Source organism: Neoarius graeffei, assembly GCF_027579695.1.
Source record: "Neoarius graeffei isolate fNeoGra1 chromosome 18 unlocalized genomic scaffold, fNeoGra1.pri SUPER_18_unloc_1, whole genome shotgun sequence".
Classification (NCBI taxonomy): domain Eukaryota; kingdom Metazoa; phylum Chordata; class Actinopteri; order Siluriformes; family Ariidae; genus Neoarius; species Neoarius graeffei.
In genome coordinates, this window is record NW_026869982.1 from 1,458,211 (window position 1) to 1,466,559 (window position 8,349).

Genomic DNA, 8,349 nt, shown 5'->3' on the forward strand with positions numbered 1-8,349 from the left:
CAGATTTCTGCAAGGAGACAAAATAAAATGCTTACAGTACTTGGTATTCCTAGGCAGTCTCACACTCAAGTACTAACCAGGCCCAACTCTGTTTAGCTTCTCAGATCAGACAGGATCAGGCATTGTCGATTTCTGCAAGAAGACAAAATAAAATGCTTACAGTACCTGGTATTCCTAGGCAGTCTCCCACTCAAGTACTAACCAGGCCCAACTCTGTTTAGCTTCTGAGATCAGACAGGATCAGACGTTGTCAGAGTGGTTTGGCCATAAGCAACAGTTAGTTGGAAATGTGCCGTTTTTCTTGCCTTGCCTTGCGCCCAGAAGGAAAATTCTTGCCTTGCGAGCAGAAGGAAAATTCAAACAGATTTCTGCAAGGAGACAAAATAAAATGCTTACAGTACTTGGTATTCCTAGGCAGTCTCACACTCAAGTACTAACCAGGCCCAACTCTGTTTAGCTTCTCAGATCAGACAGGATCAGGCATTGTCAGAGTGGTTTGGACGTAAACAACAGTCTGGAAATGTGCGCCTTGCCTTGCCTTGCCTTGCCTTGCCTTGCCTTGCCTTGCCTTGCCTTGCCTTGCCTTGCCTTGCCTTGCCTTGCCTTGCCTTGCCTTGCCTTGCCTTGCCTTGCCTTGCCTTGCCTTGCGCCCAGAAGGAAAATTCTTGCCTTGCGAGCAGAAGGAAAATTCAAACAGATTTCTGCAAGAAGACAAAATAAAATGCTTACAGTACCTGGTATTCCTAGGCAGTCTCCCACTCAAGTACTAACCAGGCCCAACTCTGTTTAGCTTCTGAGATCAGACAGGATCAGACGTTGTCAGAGTGGTTTGGCCATAAGCAACAGTTAGTTGGAAATGTGCCGTTTTTCTTGCCTTGCCTTGCGCCCAGAAGGAAAATTCTTGCCTTGCGAGCAGAAGGAAAATTCAAACAGATTTCTGCAAGGAGACAAAATAAAATGCTTACAGTACTTGGTATTCCTAGGCAGTCTCACACTCAAGTACTAACCAGGCCCAACTCTGTTTAGCTTCTCAGATCAGACAGGATCAGGCATTGTCGATTTCTGCAAGAAGACAAAATAAAATGCTTACAGTACCTGGTATTCCTAGGCAGTCTCCCACTCAAGTACTAACCAGGCCCAACTCTGTTTAGCTTCTGAGATCAGACAGGATCAGACGTTGTCAGAGTGGTTTGGCCATAAGCAACAGTTAGTTGGAAATGTGCCGTTTTTCTTGCCTTGCCTTGCGCCCAGAAGGAAAATTCTTGCCTTGCGAGCAGAAGGAAAATTCAAACAGATTTCTGCAAGGAGACAAAATAAAATGCTTACAGTACTTGGTATTCCTAGGCAGTCTCACACTCAAGTACTAACCAGGCCCAACTCTGTTTAGCTTCTCAGATCAGACAGGATCAGGCATTGTCGATTTCTGCAAGAAGACAAAATAAAATGCTTACAGTACCTGGTATTCCTAGGCAGTCTCCCACTCAAGTACTAACCAGGCCCAACTCTGTTTAGCTTCTGAGATCAGACAGGATCAGACGTTGTCAGAGTGGTTTGGCCATAAGCAACAGTTAGTTGGAAATGTGCCGTTTTTCTTGCCTTGCCTTGCGCCCAGAAGGAAAATTCTTGCCTTGCGAGCAGAAGGAAAATTCAAACAGATTTCTGCAAGGAGACAAAATAAAATGCTTACAGTACTTGGTATTCCTAGGCAGTCTCACACTCAAGTACTAACCAGGCCCAACTCTGTTTAGCTTCTCAGATCAGACAGGATCAGGCATTGTCGATTTCTGCAAGAAGACAAAATAAAATGCTTACAGTACCTGGTATTCCTAGGCAGTCTCCCACTCAAGTACTAACCAGGCCCAACTCTGTTTAGCTTCTGAGATCAGACAGGATCAGACGTTGTCAGAGTGGTTTGGCCATAAGCAACAGTTAGTTGGAAATGTGCCGTTTTTCTTGCCTTGCCTTGCGCCCAGAAGGAAAATTCTTGCCTTGCGAGCAGAAGGAAAATTCAAACAGATTTCTGCAAGGAGACAAAATAAAATGCTTACAGTACTTGGTATTCCTAGGCAGTCTCACACTCAAGTACTAACCAGGCCCAACTCTGTTTAGCTTCTCAGATCAGACAGGATCAGGCATTGTCAGAGTGGTTTGGACGTAAACAACAGTCTGGAAATGTGCGCCTTGCCTTGCCTTGCCTTGCCTTGCCTTGCCTTGCCTTGCCTTGCCTTGCCTTGCCTTGCCTTGCCTTGCCTTGCCTTGCCTTGCCTTGCCTTGCCTTGCCTTGCCTTGCCTTGCCTTGCGCCCAGAAGGAAAATTCTTGCCTTGCGAGCAGAAGGAAAATTCAAACAGATTTCTGCAAGAAGACAAAATAAAATGCTTACAGTACCTGGTATTCCTAGGCAGTCTCCCACTCAAGTACTAACCAGGCCCAACTCTGTTTAGCTTCTGAGATCAGACAGGATCAGACGTTGTCAGAGTGGTTTGGCCATAAGCAACAGTTAGTTGGAAATGTGCCGTTTTTCTTGCCTTGCCTTGCGCCCAGAAGGAAAATTCTTGCCTTGCGAGCAGAAGGAAAATTCAAACAGATTTCTGCAAGGAGACAAAATAAAATGCTTACAGTACTTGGTATTCCTAGGCAGTCTCACACTCAAGTACTAACCAGGCCCAACTCTGTTTAGCTTCTCAGATCAGACAGGATCAGGCATTGTCGATTTCTGCAAGAAGACAAAATAAAATGCTTACAGTACCTGGTATTCCTAGGCAGTCTCCCACTCAAGTACTAACCAGGCCCAACTCTGTTTAGCTTCTGAGATCAGACAGGATCAGACGTTGTCAGAGTGGTTTGGCCATAAGCAACAGTTAGTTGGAAATGTGCCGTTTTTCTTGCCTTGCCTTGCGCCCAGAAGGAAAATTCTTGCCTTGCGAGCAGAAGGAAAATTCAAACAGATTTCTGCAAGGAGACAAAATAAAATGCTTACAGTACTTGGTATTCCTAGGCAGTCTCACACTCAAGTACTAACCAGGCCCAACTCTGTTTAGCTTCTCAGATCAGACAGGATCAGGCATTGTCAGAGTGGTTTGGACGTAAACAACAGTCTGGAAATGTGCGCCTTGCCTTGCCTTGCCTTGCCTTGCCTTGCCTTGCCTTGCCTTGCCTTGCCTTGCCTTGCCTTGCCTTGCCTTGCCTTGCCTTGCGCCCAGAAGGAAAATTCTTGCCTTGCGAGCAGAAGGAAAATTCAAACAGATTTCTGCAAGAAGACAAAATAAAATGCTTACAGTACCTGGTATTCCTAGGCAGTCTCCCACTCAAGTACTAACCAGGCCCAACTCTGTTTAGCTTCTGAGATCAGACAGGATCAGACGTTGTCAGAGTGGTTTGGCCATAAGCAACAGTTAGTTGGAAATGTGCCGTTTTTCTTGCCTTGCCTTGCGCCCAGAAGGAAAATTCTTGCCTTGCGAGCAGAAGGAAAATTCAAACAGATTTCTGCAAGGAGACAAAATAAAATGCTTACAGTACTTGGTATTCCTAGGCAGTCTCACACTCAAGTACTAACCAGGCCCAACTCTGTTTAGCTTCTCAGATCAGACAGGATCAGGCATTGTCGATTTCTGCAAGAAGACAAAATAAAATGCTTACAGTACCTGGTATTCCTAGGCAGTCTCCCACTCAAGTACTAACCAGGCCCAACTCTGTTTAGCTTCTGAGATCAGACAGGATCAGACGTTGTCAGAGTGGTTTGGCCATAAGCAACAGTTAGTTGGAAATGTGCCGTTTTTCTTGCCTTGCCTTGCGCCCAGAAGGAAAATTCTTGCCTTGCGAGCAGAAGGAAAATTCAAACAGATTTCTGCAAGGAGACAAAATAAAATGCTTACAGTACTTGGTATTCCTAGGCAGTCTCACACTCAAGTACTAACCAGGCCCAACTCTGTTTAGCTTCTCAGATCAGACAGGATCAGGCATTGTCGATTTCTGCAAGAAGACAAAATAAAATGCTTACAGTACCTGGTATTCCTAGGCAGTCTCCCACTCAAGTACTAACCAGGCCCAACTCTGTTTAGCTTCTGAGATCAGACAGGATCAGACGTTGTCAGAGTGGTTTGGCCATAAGCAACAGTTAGTTGGAAATGTGCCGTTTTTCTTGCCTTGCCTTGCGCCCAGAAGGAAAATTCTTGCCTTGCGAGCAGAAGGAAAATTCAAACAGATTTCTGCAAGGAGACAAAATAAAATGCTTACAGTACTTGGTATTCCTAGGCAGTCTCACACTCAAGTACTAACCAGGCCCAACTCTGTTTAGCTTCTCAGATCAGACAGGATCAGGCATTGTCGATTTCTGCAAGAAGACAAAATAAAATGCTTACAGTACCTGGTATTCCTAGGCAGTCTCCCACTCAAGTACTAACCAGGCCCAACTCTGTTTAGCTTCTGAGATCAGACAGGATCAGACGTTGTCAGAGTGGTTTGGCCATAAGCAACAGTTAGTTGGAAATGTGCCGTTTTTCTTGCCTTGCCTTGCGCCCAGAAGGAAAATTCTTGCCTTGCGAGCAGAAGGAAAATTCAAACAGATTTCTGCAAGGAGACAAAATAAAATGCTTACAGTACTTGGTATTCCTAGGCAGTCTCACACTCAAGTACTAACCAGGCCCAACTCTGTTTAGCTTCTCAGATCAGACAGGATCAGGCATTGTCAGAGTGGTTTGGACGTAAACAACAGTCTGGAAATGTGCGCCTTGCCTTGCCTTGCCTTGCCTTGCCTTGCCTGGCCTTGCCTTGCCTTGCCTTGCCTTGCCTTGCCTTGCCTTGCCTTGCCTTGCCTTGCCTTGCCTTGCCTTGCCTTGCGCCCAGAAGGAAAATTCTTGCCTTGCGAGCAGAAGGAAAATTCAAACAGATTTCTGCAAGAAGACAAAATAAAATGCTTACAGTACCTGGTATTCCTAGGCAGTCTCCCACTCAAGTACTAACCAGGCCCAACTCTGTTTAGCTTCTGAGATCAGACAGGATCAGACGTTGTCAGAGTGGTTTGGCCATAAGCAACAGTTAGTTGGAAATGTGCCGTTTTTCTTGCCTTGCCTTGCGCCCAGAAGGAAAATTCTTGCCTTGCGAGCAGAAGGAAAATTCAAACAGATTTCTGCAAGGAGACAAAATAAAATGCTTACAGTACTTGGTATTCCTAGGCAGTCTCACACTCAAGTACTAACCAGGCCCAACTCTGTTTAGCTTCTCAGATCAGACAGGATCAGGCATTGTCGATTTCTGCAAGAAGACAAAATAAAATGCTTACAGTACCTGGTATTCCTAGGCAGTCTCCCACTCAAGTACTAACCAGGCCCAACTCTGTTTAGCTTCTGAGATCAGACAGGATCAGACGTTGTCAGAGTGGTTTGGCCATAAGCAACAGTTAGTTGGAAATGTGCCGTTTTTCTTGCCTTGCCTTGCGCCCAGAAGGAAAATTCTTGCCTTGCGAGCAGAAGGAAAATTCAAACAGATTTCTGCAAGGAGACAAAATAAAATGCTTACAGTACTTGGTATTCCTAGGCAGTCTCACACTCAAGTACTAACCAGGCCCAACTCTGTTTAGCTTCTCAGATCAGACAGGATCAGGCATTGTCGATTTCTGCAAGAAGACAAAATAAAATGCTTACAGTACCTGGTATTCCTAGGCAGTCTCCCACTCAAGTACTAACCAGGCCCAACTCTGTTTAGCTTCTGAGATCAGACAGGATCAGACGTTGTCAGAGTGGTTTGGCCATAAGCAACAGTTAGTTGGAAATGTGCCGTTTTTCTTGCCTTGCCTTGCGCCCAGAAGGAAAATTCTTGCCTTGCGAGCAGAAGGAAAATTCAAACAGATTTCTGCAAGGAGACAAAATAAAATGCTTACAGTACTTGGTATTCCTAGGCAGTCTCACACTCAAGTACTAACCAGGCCCAACTCTGTTTAGCTTCTCAGATCAGACAGGATCAGGCATTGTCGATTTCTGCAAGAAGACAAAATAAAATGCTTACAGTACCTGGTATTCCTAGGCAGTCTCCCACTCAAGTACTAACCAGGCCCAACTCTGTTTAGCTTCTGAGATCAGACAGGATCAGACGTTGTCAGAGTGGTTTGGCCATAAGCAACAGTTAGTTGGAAATGTGCCGTTTTTCTTGCCTTGCCTTGCGCCCAGAAGGAAAATTCTTGCCTTGCGAGCAGAAGGAAAATTCAAACAGATTTCTGCAAGGAGACAAAATAAAATGCTTACAGTACTTGGTATTCCTAGGCAGTCTCACACTCAAGTACTAACCAGGCCCAACTCTGTTTAGCTTCTCAGATCAGACAGGATCAGGCATTGTCAGAGTGGTTTGGACGTAAACAACAGTCTGGAAATGTGCGCCTTGCCTTGCCTTGCCTTGCCTTGCCTTGCCTTGCCTTGCCTTGCCTTGCCTTGCCTTGCCTTGCCTTGCCTTGCCTTGCCTTGCCTTGCCTTGCCTTGCCTTGCCTTGCCTTGCCTTGCGCCCAGAAGGAAAATTCTTGCCTTGCGAGCAGAAGGAAAATTCAAACAGATTTCTGCAAGAAGACAAAATAAAATGCTTACAGTACCTGGTATTCCTAGGCAGTCTCCCACTCAAGTACTAACCAGGCCCAACTCTGTTTAGCTTCTGAGATCAGACAGGATCAGACGTTGTCAGAGTGGTTTGGCCATAAGCAACAGTTAGTTGGAAATGTGCCGTTTTTCTTGCCTTGCCTTGCGCCCAGAAGGAAAATTCTTGCCTTGCGAGCAGAAGGAAAATTCAAACAGATTTCTGCAAGGAGACAAAATAAAATGCTTACAGTACTTGGTATTCCTAGGCAGTCTCACACTCAAGTACTAACCAGGCCCAACTCTGTTTAGCTTCTCAGATCAGACAGGATCAGGCATTGTCAGAGTGGTTTGGACGTAAACAACAGTCTGGAAATGTGCGCCTTGCCTTGCCTTGCCTTGCCTTGCCTTGCCTTGCCTTGCCTTGCCTTGCCTTGCTTGCCTTGCCTTGCCTTGCCTTGCCTTGCCTTGCCTTGCCTTGCCTTGCCTTGCCTTGCGCCCAGAAGGAAAATTCTTGCCTTGCGAGCAGAAGGAAAATTCAAACAGATTTCTGCAAGAAGACAAAATAAAATGCTTACAGTACCTGGTATTCCTAGGCAGTCTCCCACTCAAGTACTAACCAGGCCCAACTCTGTTTAGCTTCTGAGATCAGACAGGATCAGACGTTGTCAGAGTGGTTTGGCCATAAGCAACAGTTAGTTGGAAATGTGCCGTTTTTCTTGCCTTGCCTTGCGCCCAGAAGGAAAATTCTTGCCTTGCGAGCAGAAGGAAAATTCAAACAGATTTCTGCAAGGAGACAAAATAAAATGCTTACAGTACTTGGTATTCCTAGGCAGTCTCACACTCAAGTACTAACCAGGCCCAACTCTGTTTAGCTTCTCAGATCAGACAGGATCAGGCATTGTCGATTTCTGCAAGAAGACAAAATAAAATGCTTACAGTACCTGGTATTCCTAGGCAGTCTCCCACTCAAGTACTAACCAGGCCCAACTCTGTTTAGCTTCTGAGATCAGACAGGATCAGACGTTGTCAGAGTGGTTTGGCCATAAGCAACAGTTAGTTGGAAATGTGCCGTTTTTCTTGCCTTGCCTTGCGCCCAGAAGGAAAATTCTTGCCTTGCGAGCAGAAGGAAAATTCAAACAGATTTCTGCAAGGAGACAAAATAAAATGCTTACAGTACTTGGTATTCCTAGGCAGTCTCACACTCAAGTACTAACCAGGCCCAACTCTGTTTAGCTTCTCAGATCAGACAGGATCAGGCATTGTCGATTTCTGCAAGAAGACAAAATAAAATGCTTACAGTACCTGGTATTCCTAGGCAGTCTCCCACTCAAGTACTAACCAGGCCCAACTCTGTTTAGCTTCTGAGATCAGACAGGATCAGACGTTGTCAGAGTGGTTTGGCCATAAGCAACAGTTAGTTGGAAATGTGCCGTTTTTCTTGCCTTGCCTTGCGCCCAGAAGGAAAATTCTTGCCTTGCGAGCAGAAGGAAAATTCAAACAGATTTCTGCAAGGAGACAAAATAAAATGCTTACAGTACTTGGTATTCCTAGGCAGTCTCACACTCAAGTACTAACCAGGCCCAACTCTGTTTAGCTTCTCAGATCAGACAGGATCAGGCATTGTCGATTTCTGCAAGAAGACAAAATAAAATGCTTACAGTACCTGGTATTCCTAGGCAGTCTCCCACTCAAGTACTAACCAGGCCCAACTCTGTTTAGCTTCTGAGATCAGACAGGATCAGACGTTGTCAGAGTGGTTTGGCCATAAGCAACAGTTAGTTGGAAATGTGC

At 45.4% G+C, this 8,349-nt stretch overlaps 20 pseudogenes; all 20 read right to left on the bottom strand.

Moving 5' to 3' along the window:
- Positions 1 to 153: 153 nt before the first annotated feature.
- LOC132878990 (5S ribosomal RNA) lies at positions 154 to 272 on the bottom strand (annotated as a pseudogene).
- Positions 273 to 722: 450 nt separating this feature from the next.
- Positions 723 to 841, bottom strand: LOC132878991 (5S ribosomal RNA; annotated as a pseudogene).
- A 242-nt stretch (positions 842 to 1,083) lies between these two features.
- Positions 1,084 to 1,202, bottom strand: LOC132878992 (5S ribosomal RNA; annotated as a pseudogene).
- Positions 1,203 to 1,444: 242 nt separating this feature from the next.
- LOC132878994 (5S ribosomal RNA) lies at positions 1,445 to 1,563 on the bottom strand (annotated as a pseudogene).
- Positions 1,564 to 1,805: 242 nt separating this feature from the next.
- Positions 1,806 to 1,924, bottom strand: LOC132878995 (5S ribosomal RNA; annotated as a pseudogene).
- Positions 1,925 to 2,374: 450 nt separating this feature from the next.
- LOC132878996 (5S ribosomal RNA) lies at positions 2,375 to 2,493 on the bottom strand (annotated as a pseudogene).
- Positions 2,494 to 2,735: 242 nt separating this feature from the next.
- LOC132878997 (5S ribosomal RNA) lies at positions 2,736 to 2,854 on the bottom strand (annotated as a pseudogene).
- A 415-nt stretch (positions 2,855 to 3,269) lies between these two features.
- On the bottom strand, positions 3,270 to 3,388 carry LOC132878999 (5S ribosomal RNA; annotated as a pseudogene).
- A 242-nt stretch (positions 3,389 to 3,630) lies between these two features.
- Positions 3,631 to 3,749, bottom strand: LOC132879000 (5S ribosomal RNA; annotated as a pseudogene).
- Positions 3,750 to 3,991: 242 nt separating this feature from the next.
- Positions 3,992 to 4,110, bottom strand: LOC132879001 (5S ribosomal RNA; annotated as a pseudogene).
- Positions 4,111 to 4,352: 242 nt separating this feature from the next.
- LOC132879002 (5S ribosomal RNA) lies at positions 4,353 to 4,471 on the bottom strand (annotated as a pseudogene).
- A 440-nt stretch (positions 4,472 to 4,911) lies between these two features.
- On the bottom strand, positions 4,912 to 5,030 carry LOC132879003 (5S ribosomal RNA; annotated as a pseudogene).
- A 242-nt stretch (positions 5,031 to 5,272) lies between these two features.
- LOC132879004 (5S ribosomal RNA) lies at positions 5,273 to 5,391 on the bottom strand (annotated as a pseudogene).
- A 242-nt stretch (positions 5,392 to 5,633) lies between these two features.
- LOC132879006 (5S ribosomal RNA) lies at positions 5,634 to 5,752 on the bottom strand (annotated as a pseudogene).
- Positions 5,753 to 5,994: 242 nt separating this feature from the next.
- Positions 5,995 to 6,113, bottom strand: LOC132879007 (5S ribosomal RNA; annotated as a pseudogene).
- A 450-nt stretch (positions 6,114 to 6,563) lies between these two features.
- On the bottom strand, positions 6,564 to 6,682 carry LOC132879008 (5S ribosomal RNA; annotated as a pseudogene).
- Positions 6,683 to 7,126: 444 nt separating this feature from the next.
- LOC132879009 (5S ribosomal RNA) lies at positions 7,127 to 7,245 on the bottom strand (annotated as a pseudogene).
- Positions 7,246 to 7,487: 242 nt separating this feature from the next.
- LOC132879010 (5S ribosomal RNA) lies at positions 7,488 to 7,606 on the bottom strand (annotated as a pseudogene).
- Positions 7,607 to 7,848: 242 nt separating this feature from the next.
- Positions 7,849 to 7,967, bottom strand: LOC132879011 (5S ribosomal RNA; annotated as a pseudogene).
- A 242-nt stretch (positions 7,968 to 8,209) lies between these two features.
- LOC132879012 (5S ribosomal RNA) lies at positions 8,210 to 8,328 on the bottom strand (annotated as a pseudogene).
- Positions 8,329 to 8,349: the final 21 nt, after the last annotated feature.